This window comes from Ascaphus truei, unplaced genomic scaffold (genome assembly GCF_040206685.1).
Source record: "Ascaphus truei isolate aAscTru1 unplaced genomic scaffold, aAscTru1.hap1 HAP1_SCAFFOLD_1214, whole genome shotgun sequence".
Lineage (NCBI taxonomy): Eukaryota > Metazoa > Chordata > Amphibia > Anura > Ascaphidae > Ascaphus > Ascaphus truei.
In genome coordinates this window covers 48,186-68,396 of record NW_027454085.1, presented here as the reverse complement: position 1 = coordinate 68,396, position 20,211 = coordinate 48,186, and the positions used below count along the sequence as shown (strand labels likewise).

General features: G+C 43.2%; 1 long non-coding RNA gene across 14 annotated transcripts in view; it reads right to left on the bottom strand.

The window, feature by feature from the left end:
• Positions 1 to 1,088: 1,088 nt before the first annotated feature.
• Positions 1,089 to 20,211, bottom strand: part of LOC142475406 (uncharacterized) — a 51,676-nt gene continuing 32,553 nt past the window's right edge. For 5 of the 14 annotated variants that reach the window (XR_012790928.1, XR_012790929.1, XR_012790923.1 and 2 more), the window contains 10 exons: positions 19,931 to 20,034; positions 18,588 to 18,698; positions 16,086 to 16,205; positions 14,970 to 15,065; positions 13,416 to 13,527; positions 9,725 to 9,844; positions 8,641 to 8,738; positions 6,962 to 7,072; positions 3,538 to 3,649; positions 2,208 to 3,045 (listed from right to left, as the gene is read on the bottom strand). This is a non-coding gene — a long non-coding RNA (uncharacterized LOC142475406). Of the gene's footprint in view, positions 2,169 to 2,204; positions 3,046 to 3,537; positions 3,650 to 6,961; positions 7,073 to 8,640; positions 8,739 to 9,724; positions 9,845 to 13,415; positions 13,528 to 14,969; positions 15,066 to 16,085; positions 16,206 to 18,587; positions 18,699 to 19,930; positions 20,035 to 20,211 lie in introns of those variants that run through there. The other 9 variants (XR_012790926.1, XR_012790933.1, XR_012790924.1 and 6 more) reach the window with 8 other exon arrangements.

The window sequence follows — 20,211 nt, the reverse complement described above, 5'->3', positions numbered from 1 at the left end:
GGACGCCGCTATGTCTAGGATTTAAGTGCTGTTCAAAGAGTTTTATCACCCTCACTGTTTATCCGAAGCCCAAACCAGGGCAGGTCTTAAGTGTTCCAGTTAACACCTTTCAACAAAGGTTTTCCTGCCAGAACTCCAAATGGTAGACTGTCTGGCATTCCTGACGTAAATGTGGGGCTTCAGAAATGAGACCCCCAGAGTTCTACTGCGCATGTGCCAACTAGCAGGGGGGCATGGGTCAGAATGCTTTCCCACGTTAGTGAGTGGCTGGAGGTAATTGTAAACCAATCCCCTGTGCTTAAGGTTAAGAATAGAAGGAGAATGGTTTATAAACTGCTGTCCACCCATATATCCTTTGTCTTCGTTTGCTGATATGGTTACCTGATATCACCTGAATGATTTCCTCACTGCTGAAAGAAATGCTACATCATACTTCTCATTCCCCAACCCTTAAGTAAGTGTACTTCTTGTTCGTTACTGTATTATCTGTTGTGTTCACCTATATTCTAAGGAATAAATACAATTTATTATATCTTAAGCCTCGTTCAGTTCAAACCCAATTATTTTTGTGTAATATTAATAAGCCTGTGGAAGCTATCGTCACAAGGAGGTATTATAGTGTGTATTGTGGGGAGAATTAGTGTGTGTGTTGTTTGGGAGTGATATTCGGGAGGATTGTGTGTGCAGAAGGAAGAATGAGTGAGGGGGGAGTAAGGGAGCAGGATTGAATGAGAGGGGGTCATTGAGTGATAGCGGGGAGGGGAGGGAAGAGTGAGGAGAGTGGGTGTAGGAGGGAGCAGTGCAAGAGACCGTCGGGGGCAGAATACATGGTGAGAAGGGAGGCTGCCTAGAAGCATAAAAATCTACTTCACCACTGTTCTGTACTCTCTTCAATACTCTGTGTTACAGATCTCTCTGGCAAGAAATGGGGTCCAATGGCAAAGACTGCTCTAAATAAGATAGTATAAATGAACACAGAGAGAAATTCCAAAGAGTAACCCAAGAAAATACAAGTGAAATCTAATCGTAAGGTAATTAGTCCCATTAAGTGAAATACATAAAGGAATAGTCCATAAAAAAGCACAAAGGAAAAAAATAGGAGTACTTTATTGTGATGTTACATTTCAGAGAATATAAAATTATAGGAAAACAATTCCACTTTGTTCAGAAAACCAGAAAGTCTTGGTCCCAGGTGGACTGAATTTTTATTGCAAATAAGTTCCTTAATACACAAGTAAAGAATATAGTTACTTATTCTATTCTCTACTGTAAGACGTGCCACATTGCCCAATATTTGGGTACAGTGCCCAGATTGTGACCATGCACTACAGAGGTGAGATTCCCCCAACTCCAATTTGCTACACACTCCAAGAGAGATTATTGTGATCAGAGGTGGAATGAGAGGGGTGAGAAGGGTCGCTGCCCAGGGAGTAGCCTGACAGGGGGTACAGAAATCTCTTTTGGTGCATATATTGCGGAGCTGCATTGATTGACTTGTCAATCAGCTCTGCTGCCTATCCCATTGACATCATGATCCGGCACTGTGATCAGCTGCAGCGCTGACCCAGGTGTGTTAGTGCAGCACTTTACAGGGAGGGAACAGAGGTTGTGGATGACAGATGCTGGGGATAGGCCATGAGTACGGGCCAGAGTAAGGTGGAGACTTTCTGTACTCTGCATACAGGACACTGCATGCATGACAGTGTCTGTGTGTGTGTGTGTGTGTGTATTCCAAGTGTCAGTGTGCATAAGTAAGTGTGCTCTGTAAGTATGCCTGTGTGGCAGGTATAGGGGGGTGGTTCAGCTGGAGGAACTTATCCAGACACAAAAGCACATAGATGCCCTAGATTATACCACCCCAAATGCTGATAATATCCTGCTGCACTTTACAGAAGATGATGCAGATGTCAGTGGGTGGTGGGTTCATTAAATCCATCCATCATATCATAGCCACACTGTGCATATGATGTACTGAATCAATCACAGGAAGACATCTCCATGGTAGGGGTAGAAGTTAACAGAATATGTCCAGCACTGTGGTGTGTAGCCCATAAATAATAATTGTGCACATTACAGAACATACTTGCAACTGCAAGATCATTTTGCTGCTTGTAGTGTTTGCTCTTGTCCTGTGCAGTGTTGTCGTAGATCCGTCTCTTCAGTGTTCACTGCAATAAAAGTAAGACATTGCATTAATATTACAGAAGTTTGGGAGCTGAAATCCCACTATGCTGCAGACATTTTCCCTTTGCATAAGATTCTTGTGATTATATCTCAATGATGATCAATAACAACTACATCATAACACAGCCGCTCAATACAAAATATGTATTTGCTATCAATGGTCATGGAGGCCAAACGTCACACAATGTACAGTTATACTGCTGCGGCCGAGTTTATTCGAGCATTTGCCCGTTCTTGGCCGCAGCAGTAACCTGGCGCGCGCCGGAGGGTGCCGGGCGCACGCCGAAGCAGCGGAGGAGCGCCCTCCGATCGGGGCTTTCTCCCTTCCGCTGCCGGGTCCGTCGGGTCCCCCGGAACCCCCTGCCGCTGTCCCCCACATCGCGGGACACCAGTGCTCCCTCGGGGAGCCCTGGACGCGCGTGCAGGGGGCGCAGGCACCCGATGACGCGTGACCGTGCATCGGTGATGCGCGGCACGCTGAGGGAGTGCGGCTAGCACGCCGGGGCATCCCCCGGCTTGCGGTGCTAGCCGTGCTTCAATAAAACGTGTCGGTAGTGTAGCAAGGATTATTTCTTCCTCTGGTGCATTATGATGGGATGTGTTGTAAGATTCTGCATTATTAGCATCACTGAATCTTTTGGAAACTGAGTAATATTCTATGTTTTAATGCAATATTATGGATGATCAGCCGGTAAAATAAAGCTTACTGTATCTGTAGCCATGCTCTACCCATGATGTGCTGAATCAATGACTGCAGAGTGATTCAGAGTGGTAAACATAACTGGAACTCATCTCTGAATAGAGGACAGAACAGCAGTGCAGAGTAGGAGGTGAATGTATCTCAAATGGAAGACTTAGTAGCTGTGTGGGGAGTAGACAGTACAGACTGATCAAATAAATAGTTAAAGGAGTATCTTCAACATTACTTGGCTTTGTTATCAACATTGAAGTTTCTCTTGTTTTTTCTGTTCTTTAAATCACTACTACTGATGCCATGTGTAACCTGTACTGAGAGATATACTCTACTGGCCTAGATGAAACCATATGATGCAAACAGGATTCATCCCACTCCAGATTCATATGATTGCACCACTTCAACCTTTAATAAAACACATAGAACTACAGCAGTGCGCTACTGCACATGTTCTTGTTATGAATGGTAGTAGATGTGGTCCTTGGGTCAATACTTCATACAGCAGCCACACTCTACTCATGATGTATTGAATCAACAAAAACCTGCATGGTACAGATCACAGGAAGGGTAGAGTAGAGGGGAATATGTCCAATGCGAAACCCTTAGCAGCTGGATTGTGTGGAGTCAACAAAACGACAAATACTAAATGAGAAATATACACATTGCTTATCTGTCTCTGTGTAGTCATTTTCCTCCTCTTCAACTGTCTTTCAAAATTTCTCTTCTGACAGAAAAGAAACACATGGCTTCAATATTCACTGTTCTTCCCTCCTGAGATAAAAGTTAAGCATTGCATGGTTATGATCATACATACAATGAACCTTGCGCCAAACCATGTGATCCAAAGTAAATCCACCTCCCTCCCATAGCTGTGTTCCTTCTAGAGCTTCTACCACACAAGTCATTAATGTTCGTGACACTGTACTGCAGTCACAGTCTGCACACAAAGTACTGAATCAATTACATCACACTGAAAAGGCAGTCTACATGATGCAATAGTTAACCATAATAACTCTGTCATGCAAATGACAGGAAAACCTATATGTATATCATTAGGGGAGAGGGGAAAAATAATTAAAAAATAAGTGCGACAAATAAAAACAGATTATAGGAAAGTAAATCCTTGCCCTGGGAACTTTACAATCTAATAGAAATGTTAGAAGACTTAAAGAGAGGCAGCAGTTGGGGGAAGAAGTGCAGTAGATGACAATGCTTGTCCTTAATGGTGGGTACAATTAGTAGAAAGCACATCTTGGGAACAATAGTTGTTAGCAGTGACTGTGGGTGTGGGACAGTAGCCACGAGTCAAAGTTTTTTAAATGCTTGATTTAAGTCGTGAATTTTAAGATTGGTCTTACATGTGGGTGGAAGAGGTTATGTTGGCATATACTGAGTGTGAGGAAGTTTCACATGTACGGTGCAGTGATGGAAAATGGTTTCAGGCAAGTGAGAGAACAGTAGAGGTGAAAGAAGTTTACAGGAGACAGTTATGGTTATAGTGCAAGAGACAAGCAAGGGCATAACGAGAGATCAAAGATGATATGCAAGAAGGAGCAGATTAATGGAGAGCCTTAACAAAAATGTAAGGAGGAGAACTTTGTAGGTGATACAAAAACTTGATGGGATGCCAGGACAGGGATTTAAGGAGATGAGCAGAGACTGTTGTGGGAGAAAGTGAGATAATTCAAGCAGCAGAGTTTTGCATAGGAGAAAGTTGTGAAGCATGGAGGCCTGTTAGTAGTATGTTAAAATAACCTATAGGATAACAGTATACATTGGAGTTTTAGCAGTAGGTTGAGAGGGGAAAGGGAAGATCTTGGCAATATTACAGAGAAAGAGGCAACACATTTTACCCATAGCCGTGCATGTGAATGGAGATGGAATTGAAGAGCCAAATGTTACTCCTATGCAACATGTTTGATGACAAGATAGATGGTAGTACTGTTTACTGTGATGGAGAAAGGGGATAATATGAGCCCAGTGTTAGACATTAAGTTTAAGGCAGTGGAGTGCCATCCATGAGCATATAGCCAGGAGACAACCCAAGAGTAGGGACTGGATTGCAGGAGTGAGAACAGGGGTGGATAGATTTGTGTGTGTATCATCCGCATAGAGATTATATCTAAGGCCAAAAGCATTGATGAAGTCACCAAATGATAGTATGTAGAGAGAAAGAGAGATCTCAGAACAGAGCCCTGATGTATACCCACAGACAAATCAATAGAAGACGAAGACATGTTAGCAACAGAGATGGAGAATGTGTGACAGGAAAGTTATGATGAAAACCAGGATAGAACTTTGTTACTGATACCAAGAGAGAGTTTAGAATATGAAGGAGGAGAGTGATTGAGAGCATCAAACGCAGCCGATAGATCAAGTAGGATTAGTAGGGAAAAACCTTGGGAATTAGCTTTAAGCACAGTCTGTAGAACGTGCTGTACGAAAGGCAGGTTGTAAAGGATCCAGGAGGGCATGTGATTTAAGAATGTTGACACTAGCAATTAGAAGGCAAACAGCATGAGGGATACAGAGCGGTAGTTAGTAAGGCACATAGGGTGTAGTTTGTTTCTGACAAAAGGGTGACCGCTACAGGCTTAAAGTAAGAGGGCAAAAATCCAGAGAATAGGGAGAAATTGAAGATGTGGGTGAGAGTGGGGACTAAGAGATGCAGTAAGGTGTGAGGGGATACGATCTAGAGGGCATGTGGTAGAGGGAGAATAGAAGATGATTAGCTTCCAGCTCTGTAAGAGAAGAAAAGGAGTCAAGTGCAGAAGGAGATTTGGGTAGAAGGAGAGAAGGGGGAAGGGACAGAAGGAATCTCCTTTTGGGTGGCATCCACCTTGCCTCTGAAGTAGTCAAATGCTTGAGGAGAAGTGAAGGAAGGATGGCAAGTGGGAGGAGAAGGTCAGTGGAGGGAGTCAAATACAGAGAAAAAAAACAGCGTAAATTAAATTTGAGTGTTGATGAGTGTGGAAAAAAGTAGTGTATTTAGCCCTAGAGAGCAGCTTTATACAGGACAGGAGACATTTTTACTGTAGAAAAATCAAACAAAGTGTGAGATTTCCTCCGTAGGTATTAAGAACAGCGAGTGGAAGTGTGATGAGTGTGTTTGGGAATTTAGCCAAAGGTGTGGGTTAGAGGGATGAGTGTGTCAGAGCCTATAGGGGGCATATAGATAGGAGGATAGCATTGTAAGAGTTAATAAGATTGTTAGTTTAAGCAGAAAGAAAGAGAGAGAAGAGAGAAGAGAGGTTAGAGTAGATGTCAGAGGAGAGTTTAATTAAGCAGAGGCAAATCAGTGGGACAGGTAAGATGCGGTGAGGGGAATGACTGATTGTGACTGATGAGAGCAGAAGAGGTTATGTACAACTAGAGCCTTGTTAGTAAGAGTGGACATTCCAGAGGGCACAGGAGAAGGGAAGAGAAAAGTAAGGAAAGGAATGTGGATTACATTAGATAGGTTAACACTCTTAGTAGGGAGGCCTGATGTGTATATGAGCCGGTCCAAGATTATAAGAGATATCCCCCAACATCAGCGAGCATAGAAGGAGACACAGAGATAGGTGTAGAGAGAGACAGAGATAGGGATATGTAGAGAGAGAAGGGCGTCAAGAGAATGAGACAGATAGGCGTAGAGAGAGGAGACATAGAGAGAGGGGGCTTTGAGAGGGGGGCGTAGAGAATGAGGGAAGGTGGAAGAGAATAGGATGTGCAGGAGTGCATTTCATTGAGCAGTGCAGAAATAGCTGCAATAGAGGTCTGTACAAATGGTGCTTTGTGTAGACACATGCAAAGGTAGGGGAAGGAAAGTGTATAGAACATGTGGATAAAAGCAGGAGTGTGGAAGTTAGAGAAATTAGAAAAGTTTTACAGAGGAGTGAGGAAACAGTAAACAGAAAGAACAAGAGAGAGGTTACATTGGGATGACGTGCTGTGGTAGAGAGAAATGCTAGGAGAGAGCCTCCAGATATTAGAGGACATGAATTGAGAGAGCAAATGTATAAATCAAAACCGGAGGGGGAGGTATAGCACGAAAGCTTGCACAGCAGTTGATGAAGATTATAGTCTTAAAGTTGCGTGTACCTGTCAGGGCACTCAAGAAGGTCAATGCTCACAAGTGCAGAGTTCATGAAGAAATGCTGAATCCAGTTCCCCTCCAATTTAATTTTAATATAACTTTTTCATTCTTCATTACTGCAAAAAGCAAACAAAACAAAACCACATTGCATTACTATTTTCAAAATGGATTGAATGACATATTCAACAGTAACTGTGTGATGCCAATATTGCCTTCTCACTCGTAGGCCAGTACGGTCAGGTACCCAGTACTGATAAAACAATAAGTGCCCGTACTAAGTACCAATATGAATTATAAGGAAATGTAAAATCTCCAGGTCTCTCTCCATCTCTGCAACAGATATATGGATAAGCCCATATTAAGGCATCACGTGACCGGAGCCGTCACTGACTGGGTATACGCAAAGATGCAGGGAGATGCAAAGAAAGGGAGGGAGAGAGACAGGGAGAAGATGGGAAACGGAGGGAGGCACGGATGGCAGGCCTCTCTCTTTCACTGGTGCATGCAAGGAGCTGGTCCCAACATCCACAAAGTGTGTGTGTATTATTGGTTGTGTTTTATGGCGGTAGGAGGATAGTGTGTATATTGTGTGTGTGTGGGAGTATTATATTGTGTGTAGGGTATTATAGTGTGTATATTATGTTGAGGTGCAGAGGAGAGTGTTAGATTGGGTATCTTGTGTTAGGGGGTATTGTGTATATTGTGTTTAAGACTATAATATTATTGGGGAGATTATTATTGAGGAGGTATTAAAGTGTGTATTGTGGGGAGTATTAGTGTATGTATTATTTGTGGGTGACAGATGCTGTGGGTAGGCCAAGAGTACGGGCCAGACTAAGGTGGAGACTTTCTGTACTCTGCATACAGGACTCTACATGTACTGCAGAGGTGAAATTCCCCCAACTCCAATTTGCTACACTCTCCAAGAGAGAATATTGTGATCAGAGGTGGAAGATGAGCAGGGTCACTGCCCAGGGAGTAGCCTGTCAGGGGGCATGGAAATCTCTTTTGGTGCGTATGTTGCCACGTGGCATTGATTGACCGGTCAATTAGCACTGCTTCCTATCACAGTGACATGATCCGGTGCTGTGATCGGTTGCAGCGCTGACCAAGGTGTGTTAGTGCAGCAATTTACAGGGAGGGAACAGAGGTTGTGGGTGACAGATGCTGGGGGTAGGCCAAGAGTACGGGCCAGAGCAAGGTGGAGATATTCTGTACTCTGCATGCCCATCCTGCATGCCCAGGACTCTGCATGCATGCCAGTGGCTGTGGGGTGTGTGTGTGTAGGTATGCCAAGTGTCAGTGTGCATAAGTAAGTGTGCTGTGTGTGTGTAAGTAAGTTTGCCTGTGTGGCAGGAGGTGTAGGGGGGTGGGGGGCGGGGGGCGGTTCAGCTGGAGGACTTTACCCAGCACAAAAGCACATAGATGCCTCTGATTATATCACCCCAAATGCTGATAATATCCTGCTGTAGATGCACTTTACAGAAGATGATACAGATGTCATCAGTGTTTGGTGGGTTCATTAAATCAATCCATCATATAATAGCCACACTGTGCATATGATGTACTGAATCAGTAACACCAATCACAGGAAGACATCTCCATGGTAGGGGTAGTGTTGAAGTTAACAAAATATGTCCAGCACTGTGGTGTGGAGCCCATACATAATAATTGTGCACATTACCAGAACAACATATTGTCAACTGCATGATCATTTTGCTGCTTGTAGTGTATACTCTTGTCCTGTGCAGTGTTGTAGTAGATCCGTCTCTTCGGTGTTCACTGCAATAAAAGTAAGACATTGCATTAATATTACAGAAGTTTGGGGGCTGAAATCCCACTATGCTAATGACAGTTTCCCTTTGCATAAGATTCTTGTGATTATATCTCAATGATGATCAATAACAACTACATCATAACACAGCTGCTCTATACAGAATATGTATTTGCCATCAATGGTCATGGAGGCAATATGTCACACAATGTACATATATAGCAAGGATTATTTCTTCCTCTGGTGTATTATGATGGGAGGGTGAGATTCTGCATTATCAGCATCAGTAAATCTGTAGGAAACTGAGTGATATTCTATTTTTTAATGCAATATTAGGGTAAAATAAAGCTTGCTGTATCTATAGCCATGCTCTACCCATGATGTGCTGAATCAATGACTGCAGAGCGATTTAGAGTGGTAAACATGACTTGAACTCATCTCTGAATAGAGGGTAGCACAGTAGTGCAGAGTAGAAGGTGAATGTATCTCAAATGGAAACCCTTAGCAGCTGTGTGGGGAGTAGACAGTACAGACTGACCAAGTAAATAGTAAAAAGTAGTAACTTCAACATTACTTGGTTTTGTTCTCCACTCCTGTTTTTCTGTTCTTTAAATCACTAATACTGATGCCATATGTAACCTGTACTGAGAGTTATATACTCTACTGGCCTAGATCAAATTAAATGATGCAAACAGGATCCCTCCCACTCAAGATTCATATGATTGCACCACCTCAACCTTTCATAGCAATAACATAGAACTGCAGCAGTGCGCTACTGCACATGTTCTTGTTATGAATGGTAGTAGATGTGGTCCTTGGGTCAGTACTTCATACTGTAGCCACACTCTATTCATGATGTATTGAATCAACAAAAATCTGCATGGTACAGATCACAGGAAGGGGTGGAGTAGAGGTGAATATGTCCAATGCGAAACCCTTAGCAGCCGGATTTTTTGGAGTCAATAAAACGACAAATACTAAATGAGAAATATACACATTGCTTATCTGTCTCTGTGTAGTCATTTTCCTCCTCTTCAACTGTCCTTCAATTTTCTATTTTGCAAGAAAATGAACACATGGCTTCAATATTCACTTCTGTTCTGCAGTCTTTCCTCTTGAAATAAAAAAGTTAAGCATTGCATTATTATTATTATAATTATTATTGACGATACATACAATGAACCTTGCTCCAAACCATGTGATACAAAGCAAATCCACCTCCCTCCCACAGCTGTGCTCCTTCTAGAGCTTCTACCACACAAGTTTTCATGTCAGTGAAACTGTACTGCAGTCCCGGTCTGCACACAATCTACTGAATCAATGACATCACACTGTGTCACACAATGTCATGCTAACGACAGGAAACAATCTTTGTATATATCTTTGTATATATAATAATAATAATAATAATAATAATAAAAAAAATAAGACAGGACAGACACTCCTACATTGCAATCAATAGAAAATAACTGGGACAGGCACTTCAAGGATGCATACGGTCCCGGATAAACTGTAGCTACCTATACACGTGTGCCTTGTCTCTAGACTCTGCAAATATCTCTATTTATATACCACCCATTGTGTACTCAGCGCTTTACAAGAGAGACCAAAAAGTACAGGAAATTATTATACAATAAGTTCAACAAACAAAAACAGACAATAGGAAAGTAAATCCCTGTCCTGGGTAGTTTACAATCTAAGAGAAATGTAAGGAGACTTACAGAGAGACAACAGGTGGGGGAACAAGTGCAGTAGATGACAATGCTTGTCCTTAATGGTGGGTACTTGTAGTATAAAGCACTTCTTGGGAACAATAGTTAGTGACTGAATGAGTGACAGTAGCAACGAGTAAAAGCTATTGAAATGCTTCATTTAAGTTGTGAATTTTAAGGTTGATCTTAAATGTGGGTGGAAGAGGGTATGTTGGCATATACTGAGTGTGTGTGAGTTTCACAGGTAAATTGATGGGAAAGGGTTTCAGGCAAGAGAGCGAGTGCGCAGTAGAGGTGTAAGAAGTATAATGGAGACAGTTATTAGTAGAGCTTAGGAGACGAGGAAGGGCATAACGAGACCAAAGATGATATGTAGGAAGGAGCAGATGAATAGAGAATAGTGTTGGACTGGGTCCTCAACTATAAAAAAATGGGTAACGGGTACCCGGCCAAAATGAAAGGTTCTACCCGGTCGGGTACACGGTTTGGCACTTACCTTCCGGGTGGCGGTGACATCTAGGATCAGCAGCAGTCCTGTGACGGTGGCAGCATCTGTGGTGTCTTCAGCCGGCGGGGGAGCTGCAGGCTCACAGACACAGCTTACCTGCTTCGGTGCTGTGGAAGTGATTCCTGCAGCTCCCCCCGCCAGGTGAAGACACCTCTGATGCTGCCAACATCAGAGGACTGCTGCTGCTGATCCTAGATGTCTTAGGAAAGGTAAGTATAAAAGATTATTTCCAGCTGCCCTGACATTACCCGACGCCGGGTATTACCCGGCCAAGTCCACTTCTCAGTGGCCGGTTTCGAGTAATGTCCGGGTAGATGGAAATGTGTCGGGTAACGCCGGGTACTCGGTACACCACTAATAGAGAACCTTAACAAAAAGGTAAGGAGGAGAACTTTGTAGGTGATCTGAAACTTGATGGGAAGCAAGGAGAGGGATTTAAGGAGGAGGAGGAGATGAGCAGATACTGTTGTGGGAGAAAGGGAAATTATTCAAGCAGCAGAGTTTTGGATAGATTGCAAATGAGAAAGTTGTGAAGCAGGGAGCCCTGTTAGCAGTATGTTAACCCATACGATAAGGGCATGCATTGGCGTTTTAGCAGTAGATTGACAGAGAAAAGGGCAAATCTTGGAAATATTACAGAGAAAGAATCGACAAACTTTAGCCAGTGTCGTGAATGAAGATGGAAAGGGAAGAGTCAAATGTTACTCCTAGGCAATGTGCTTTCATGACAGGATGATGGTAGTACTGTTTACTGCGATGGAGAAAGGTGATATTAGGCCAGATTTAGGGGGAAATATGAGGAGCTCAGTTTTAGACATTAGGTTTAAGGCAGAAGAGTGTCATCCATGGAGGATATAGCCAGGAGGCAACCCGAAACTAGGAACTAAATTGCAGGAGTGACGGTAGGGTGGATAGGTGTGTGTATCATCTGCATAGAGATGATATCAAGGGCCAAAATAGTTGATAAGGTCAACTAGTGATAGTATGTAGTGAGAGAGGTCCCAGAACAGAGTCCTGAGGTATACCAACAGACAAAACAACAGGAGACAAAGACACGTTAGCAACAGAGATGGAGAATGTGTGATGGAGAAGTATGATGAAAACCAGGATATAAGTTTGCTGCGGATACGAAGAAAGAGTTTAGAATATGAATGAGAAGAGTGATTGACAGTATCAAAAGCAGAAGAGAGATCAAGCAGGATTAGTAAGTAAAATGGACCTTGGGAATTTTCTTTATGTACATAATTGGTTACATTGGGAAAGGCAGATTGTGAAGGGCCCAGAGGAGCATGTGATTTAAGAATGTTGATCAAACGGGAGATCACAAGACGTTCTAGCAATTAGGAGGCAAATGGTAGGAAGGATACAGGGCGATAGTTAGAAACTCACACAAGGTCAAGGTTATTTTTGAGAATAGGGGTGACCACTGCATGCTTAAAAGGAAGAGTTGAAAGAGCCAAAGGATATGGAGGAATTGAAGATGTGGGTGAGAGTGAGAATATAGGATTGAGAGGGCATGTGGTAGAGGGAGAAGAGAAGATCAGGTTCCAGCTTTGTGACAGGAGAAAAGGAGTCAAGAGTGCAATGAGATCTAGATAGAAAAAGAGAGAGGGGGAAGGGAGAGAACGAATCTACTTGTGGATGGCATCCACCTTGCCTCAAGTGAGCAAAGGCTTGAGGAGAAATAAAGGATGGATGTTAAGTGGGAGGAGAAAGTCAGTGGTGGGACTCAAATACATAGAAGACAGTGTGAATGAAATTGGAGTGTTGATGAGTGAGGAAAAAGTAGTGTTTGACCTTAAAAAAAGGAGCAGAGTTTTACAGAACAGGACAAAGGTTTAGTGTAGAAAATCAGACTGTGAGATTTCCTCCATAGGTGTTAAGAGCAGCAGTGTGATGTGATGAAGTGTGATGAGAGCGTGCTTGTGAATTTAACCAATGCATGGGTTAGGCTGCGTCTATAGTAAGCACGCAATAGAAGGCAAAGTTAGCGCATGCCTGTCGCTCCAGCAATCCCTGCACTGAGGTCCGAGGCGACGGGGAGGCCCTGCATCGCTCGCACGCACTGTGGACGACCAAGCGTGTGCCCATGATAATCACGGCCTTAGAGGGATGAGTGTGTCAGAGCCTAGAAGGGGCATATAGATGATGGAGGAGGAGGGAGGAGGAGATGATAGCATTGTAAGAGTTAACAAGATAGTTAGTTTAAGCAGAAAGTGAGGAGAGGTTAGAGATAAGGGTAGATGTCAGAGGAGAGAGTTCAATTAAGCTGAGGTATCGAGTAGGACAGGGGTGAGGGGAATGAGAAGTGGTGGACATTCCAGAGGGCACGTGAGAAGGGAAGAGTAAAGTGAGACAAGGAATGTGGATTACATTAGATGGGTTAATACGCTTAGCTGGGAGGTGGAGAGAGAGTCAAGAGGCAGAGGGTGGTGTAGGGGTAGAGGAAGAGATGTTGCATGTACCTTGTCAGAACATTAAAGAACGTCAATTCACACTGGTGCAGAGTTGATGATGAAATGCTGAATCCAGTTCACGTCCAATTCAATTTTAACAGAACTTTTTCATTCTTCATTACTGCAAAAAAAAAAGTAAAAAACAATGCATTACTATTTTCAAAATGGATTGAATTCCCCCACCAATGACTATGTGTTACCAATATATCCCTCTCAGTCCCACTGCAGCACATACTGTACCAGTGTGAAAGTAAGAAGGTACACTGTACCGGTAAAACAATACGTGCCGGTACTATGCACCATATGAATTATAAGGGGATGTAAATCTCCCAGTCTCTCTCCATATCCGCAACAGAGCGGGCTCCGGTCAGTGGCATGGATGCCCATATATGGGTATGCTCATATTTGGGCATCCCATGTCACTGACCGGAGCCGGCTCTGAGTATAGGGATATATGCGGAGACGCAGAGGTGCAAGGAAATGGGAGGAGGCACGGTGAGAAACAGGGAGAGACCACAGGAAGATAGAGGGCAACAACTTCCACAAGGTACTTGTATGGGTATAATTGTTTGTATTTTGTGCAGAGGGGGTAATTTCAGATAAAATACAATTCTCCACCCTCTACGAAACAATTCCACTTTGTTCAGTAAGCCAGAAAGTCTTGGTCCCATGTGGACTGAATTTAATGCAAAGAAGGTCCTTAATACACAAGTAAAGAATAAAGTTACTTATTCTCTACTGTAAGAAGTGCCACATTGCCCACTATTTGGGTCCTGTGCCCAGATTGTGACCATGCATGGCAGAGGTGAGATTCCCCCAACTCCAATTTGCTACACTCTCCAAGAGAGATAATTGTGATCAGAGGTGGAACTAGGGGAGGGTGTGAGCAGGGTCACTGCCCAGGGAGTAACCTGACTGGGGGCACGGAAATCTCATTTAGTGCATATGTTGCGGCACTGCATTGATTGACCGGTCAATCTGCACTGCTGCCTGTCACAGTGACATCCTGATCGGGCACTGTGATCAGCTATAGCACTGACCCAGGTGAGATAGTTCAGCACTTTACAAGGAGGGAACAGATGTTGTGGGTGACAGATGCTGGAGGTAGGCCAAGACTGTTGGCCAGAGTAACGTGGAGACTTACTGCACTCTGCATGCCCATCCTCTCCCTGACATCAGGGGAAGGAAGTGGCCCTGGGGTGTGTGTAGGTATGCCAGATGTCAGTGTATGCATAAGTAAGTATGCCTGTGTAGTGGGAGGTGTAGGGGCGTTAAGCTGGAGGACTTAAAACAGGCACAAAAGCACATAGATACCTCTGATTATACCGCACCAAATGCTGATAATATCATGCTGTAGCTGCACTTTACAGAAGATGATGCAGATGTCATCATTGGTTGGTGGGTTCATTAAATCAATCCATCATATCATAACCACACTGTGCATATGATGTACTGAATCAGTAACACCAGGAAGACATCTCCATGTTAGGAGTAGAGTTGAAGTTAACAGAATATGTCCAGCACTGTGGTGTGTAGCCCATAAATAATAATTGTGCACATTACCAGAACAACATACTGTCAACTGCAAGATCATTTTGCTGCTTGTAGCGTATGCTCATCCTGTACAGTGTTGTAGTAGATCCGTCTCTTCAGTGTTCACTGCAACAAAAGTAAGACATTGCATTAATATTACAGACGTTTGGGGGCTGAAATCTCACTTCGCTGCGGACAATTTCCCTTTGCATAAGATTCTTGTGATTATGTCAATGATGATCAATAACTGCATCATAACACAGCCGCTCTATACAGAAGATGTACTTGCTCTCAATGGTCATGGAGGTAATACGTCACACAATGTACAGATATAGCAAGGATTATTTCTCCCACTGGTGCATTATGGCATTATGATGGGAAATGTTGTGAGATTCTGCATTATCAGCATCACTGAATCTTTTGGAAATTAAGTGATATTCTATGTTTTAATGCAATATTATGGATGATCAGCCGGTAAAATAATAATAGCTTGCTGTATCTGTAGCCATGCTCTACCCATGATGTGCTGAACCAATGACTGCAGAGAGATTCAGAGTGGTAAACATGACTGGAACGCATCTCTGAATAATGGGCAGCAAAGCAGTGCAGAATAGGAGGTGAAAGTATTTAAAATGGAAGATCCTTAGCAGCTGTGTGGGGAGTAGACAGTACAGACTGACCAAGTAAATGGTAAAAGGAGTAACTTCAACATTACTTGGCTTTGTTCTCCACATTGAAGCTTTCCTCCTCTTTAAATCACTAATACTGATGCCATGTGTAACCTGTACTGAGAGTTATATAATCTACTGGCCTAGATGAAACCATATGATGCAAACAGGATCCATCCCACTCCAGATTCATAGAATTGAACCACCTCAACCTTTCATAACAATCACATAGAACTGCAGCTGTGCGCTACTGCACATGTTCTTGTTATGAATGGTAGTAGATGTGGTCCTTGGGTCTTTACTTCATACTGTAGCCACCCTCTACTCATGATGTATTGAATCAACGAAAACTTGCATGGTTCAGATCACAGGAAGGGGTAGAGTAGAGATGAAAATATTCAATGTGAAACCCGTAGCAGCCGGATTGTGTGGAGTCAATAAAACGACAAATACTAAATGGTAAATGAGAAATATACACATTGCTTATCTGTCTCTGTGTAGTAATTTTCCTTCTCTTCAACTGTCCTTCAAATTTTCTCTTTTGCAAGAAAAGGAACACATGGCTTCAATATTCACTTCTGTTCTGCAGTCATCCCACCTGAAATAAAAGTTAAGCATTGCATTGTTATTATGATAATACATACAATAAACCTTGCTCCAAACCATTTGATGCAAAGCAAATCCACCTCCCACCCACAGCTGTGCTCCTTCTAGAGCATGCATGTCAAACTCCAGTCCTCGAGGGTCCCAAACAGGCCAGGTTTTCAGTAGGGATATCCTGAAAACCTGGCCTGTTTGCTGCCCTCGAGGACTGGAGTTTGACATCCTTGTTCTTGAGCTTCTACCACGCAAGTCATCCATGTGAGTGACACTGTACTGCAGTCCTGGTCTGCACACAATCTACTGAATCAATGACATCACACTGAAAAGGCAATCTACAAGATGTATTAGTTGTCCACACTTCCGAAATGTTACTTTTATGTCCAAATCACTTATTCCCATGACCTGATATTTGTATTTGTTATTTATAGGATTGTCACAAAGAGTTGATGAGGTCACCAAATGATAGTATGTAGAGAGAAAGAGAGATCTCAGAACAGAGCCCTGATGTATACCCACAGACAGATCAATAGAAGACGAAGACATGTTAGCAACAGAGATGGAGAATGTGTGACAGGAAAGTTATGATGAAAACCAGGATAGAACTGTGTTACGGATACCAAGAGAGAGTTTAGAATATGAAGGAGGAGAGTGATTGAGAGCATCAAACGCAGCAGATAGATCAAGTAGGATTAGTAGGGAAAAGTGACCTTGGGAATTTGCTTTAAGCACAGTCTGTAGAACGAGCTGTACGAAAGGCAGGTTGTAAAGGATCCAGGAGGGAATGTGATTTAAGAATGTTGACATTCTAGCAATTAGGAGACAAACAGCAGGAGGGATACAGGGCGGTAGTTAGTAAGGCACATAGGGTGTAGGTTGTTTCTGAGAAAAGGGTGACCACTACAGGCTTAAAGTAAGAGGGTAAAGAGCCAGAGAATAGGGAGGAATTGAAGATGTGGGTGAGAGTGGGGACTAAGAGATGCAGTAAGGTGTGAGGGGATACGATCTAGAGGGCATGTGGTAGAGGGAGAAGAGAAGATGATTAGCTTCCAGCTCTGTAAGAGAAGAAAAGGAGTCAAATGCAGAAGGAGAATTAGGTAGAAGGAGAGAAGGGGGAAGGGACAGAAGGAATCTCCTTGTGGGTGGCATCCACCTTGCCTCTGAAGTAGTCAAATGCTTGAGGAGAAGTGAAGGAAGGATGGCAAGTGTGAGGAGAAGGTTAGTGGAGGGAGTCAAATACAGGGAAAAAAAGACAGCGTAAATTAAATTTGAGTGTTGATGAATGTGAAAAAAAAGTAGTGTGGTTTGGCCCCAGAGAGCAGCTTTATACAGGACTGGAGACATTTTTACTGTAGAAAAATCAAATATCAATTGTGTGATTTCCTTCATAGGCATTAAGAACAGCGAGTGGAAGTGTGATGAACATGTTTGGGAATTTAGCCAAGGGTGTGGGCTAGAGGGACAAGTGTGTCAGAGCCTAGAGGGGGCATATAGATAGGAGGATAGCATTGTAAGAGTTAATAAGATTGTTAGTTTAAGCGGAAAGAGAGAGAGAGCAAGAGGTTAGAGTAGATGTCAGAGGAGAGTTTAATTAAGCAGAGGCAAATCAGTGGGACAGGTAAGATGGGGTGAGGGGAATGACTGATTGTGAATGATGAGAGCAGAAGAGGTCATGTACAACTAGAGCCTTGTTAGTCAGAGAACGGACATTCCAGATGGGATAGGAGAAGGGAAGAGAAAAGTAAGGAAAGGAATGTGGATTACATTAGATAGGTTAACACTCTTAGCAGGGAGGCAGAGGCAGGGAGGCCCGATGTGTATATGAGCAGGTTCAAGATTATAAGAGATATCCCACACATCAGCAAACATAGAAGGAGACACAGAGATAGGTGTAGAGAGAGACAGAGATAGCTCTATGTAGAGAGAGAGGGACGTAGAGAGAATGAGACAGATAGGCGCAGAGAGAGGGGGCGCAGAGAGAGGAGGCGCCAAAAGAGGGGGCGCAGAGAATAGGATATTAAAGAGTGCTTTTCATTGAGCAGTGCAGAAATAGCTGCAATAGAGGTCTGTACAAATGGTGCAGTGTGTAGACACATGCAAAGGTAGGGGAAGGAAAGAGGAGAACATGTGGATAAAAGCAGGAGTGTGGAAGTTAGAGAAATTAGAAAAGTTTAACAGAGGAGTGAGGAAACAGCAAGCAGAAAGAACAAGAGAGAGGTTACATTGGGATGACGTTCTGTGGTAAAGAGAAAATGCTAGGAGAGAGCTTTCAAATATTAGAGGACATGAATTGAGGGAGCAAATGTATAAATCAAAACCTGAGGGGGAGGTATAGCACGAAAGCTTGCACAGCAGATTATAGTCTTAATGTTGCGTGTACCTGTCAGGGTATTCAAGAAGTTAAATTCTCACAAGTGCAGAGTTCATGATGAAATGCTGAATCTAGTCCCCCTCCAATTTAATTTTAATATAACTTTTCCATTCTTCATTACTGCAAAAAGCAAACAAAACAAAACCACATTGCATTACTATTTTCAAAATGGATTGAATGGCATATTCAACAGTGACTGTGTGATGCCAATATTCCCCACTCACTCGTAGTGAAGCACATATTGTACTAGTGTTGAAAGTAGGCCGGTAGAGTCAGGTACGCAGTACTGATAAAACAATAAGTGCCCGTCGTAAGTACCAGCTCCGCAACAGTGCGGGCATCACATTAGTGACGTGGATGAACATATATGGATAAGCCCATATTAAGGCATCACGTGACCAGAGCCGTCACTGACTGGGTATACGTAAAGACGCAGGGAGATGCAAGGAAAGGGAGGGAGAGAGACAGGGAGAAGATGTGAAACGGAGGAAGGCACGGATGGAGGGAGTTCTTCCGAGCTTCTGCGGGCCTCTCTCTTTCACTGGTGCATGCCGGGAGCTGGTCCCAACATCCACAAAGTGTGTGTGTATTATTGGTTGTATTTTATGGGGGTAGGAGGGTAGTGTGTATATTGTGTGTGTGGGAGTATTATATTGTGTGTAGAGGTGCAGAGGAGAGTACTAGATTGTGTATCTTGTGTAAGGGTGTTGTGTATATTGTGTTTGGAGCTATAATATTATTGGGGAGATTAGTATTGAGGAGGTATTATAGTGTGTATTGTGGGAAGTATTAGTGTGTGTATTGTTTGTGGGTGACAGATGCTGGGGGTATGCAGCAATCCCTGCACTGAGGTCCGAGGCGGCTCTGCATCGCTCGCACGCACTGTGGACGACCAAGCATGTGCCCATGATAATCATGGCCTTAGAGGGATGAGAGTGTCAGAGCCTAGAAGGGGTATATATATAATGGAGGACGGAGGAGGAAGGAGGAGGAGGGAGGAGGAGATGATAGCATTGTAAAAGTTAACAAGATAGTTAGTTTAAGCAGAAAGTGAGGAGAGGTTAGAGATAAGGGTAGATGTCAGAGGAGAGAGTTCAATTAAGCTGAGGTATCGAGTAGGACAGGGGTGAGGGGAATGAGAGGTGGTGGATGAGAGCAGAAGAGGTCATGTACAAATAGACCTTGTTAGTCAGAGAGCAGTCATTCCAGAGGGCACGTGAGAAGTGAAGAGTAAAGTGAGACATGGAATGTGGATTACATTAGATGGGTTAATACGCTTAGCAGGGAGGTGGAGAGAGAGAGGCAAGAGGCAGAGAGTGGTGCAGGGGTTGAGGAAGAGATGTTGCATGTACCTTATCAGAACATTAAAGAACATCAATTCACACTGGTGCAGAGTTGATGATGAATCCAGTTCACCTCCAATTCAATTTTAACAGAAATGTTTCATTCTTCATTACTGAAAAAAAAGAAAAGTAAAAAACATTTCATTACTATTTTCAAAATGGATTGAATTCCCCCAACAATGACTATGTGTTACCAATATATCCCTCTCAGTCCCACTGCAGCATATACTGTACCAGTGTGAAAGTAGGAAGGTACACAGTACCGGTAAAACAATACGTGCCGGTACTAT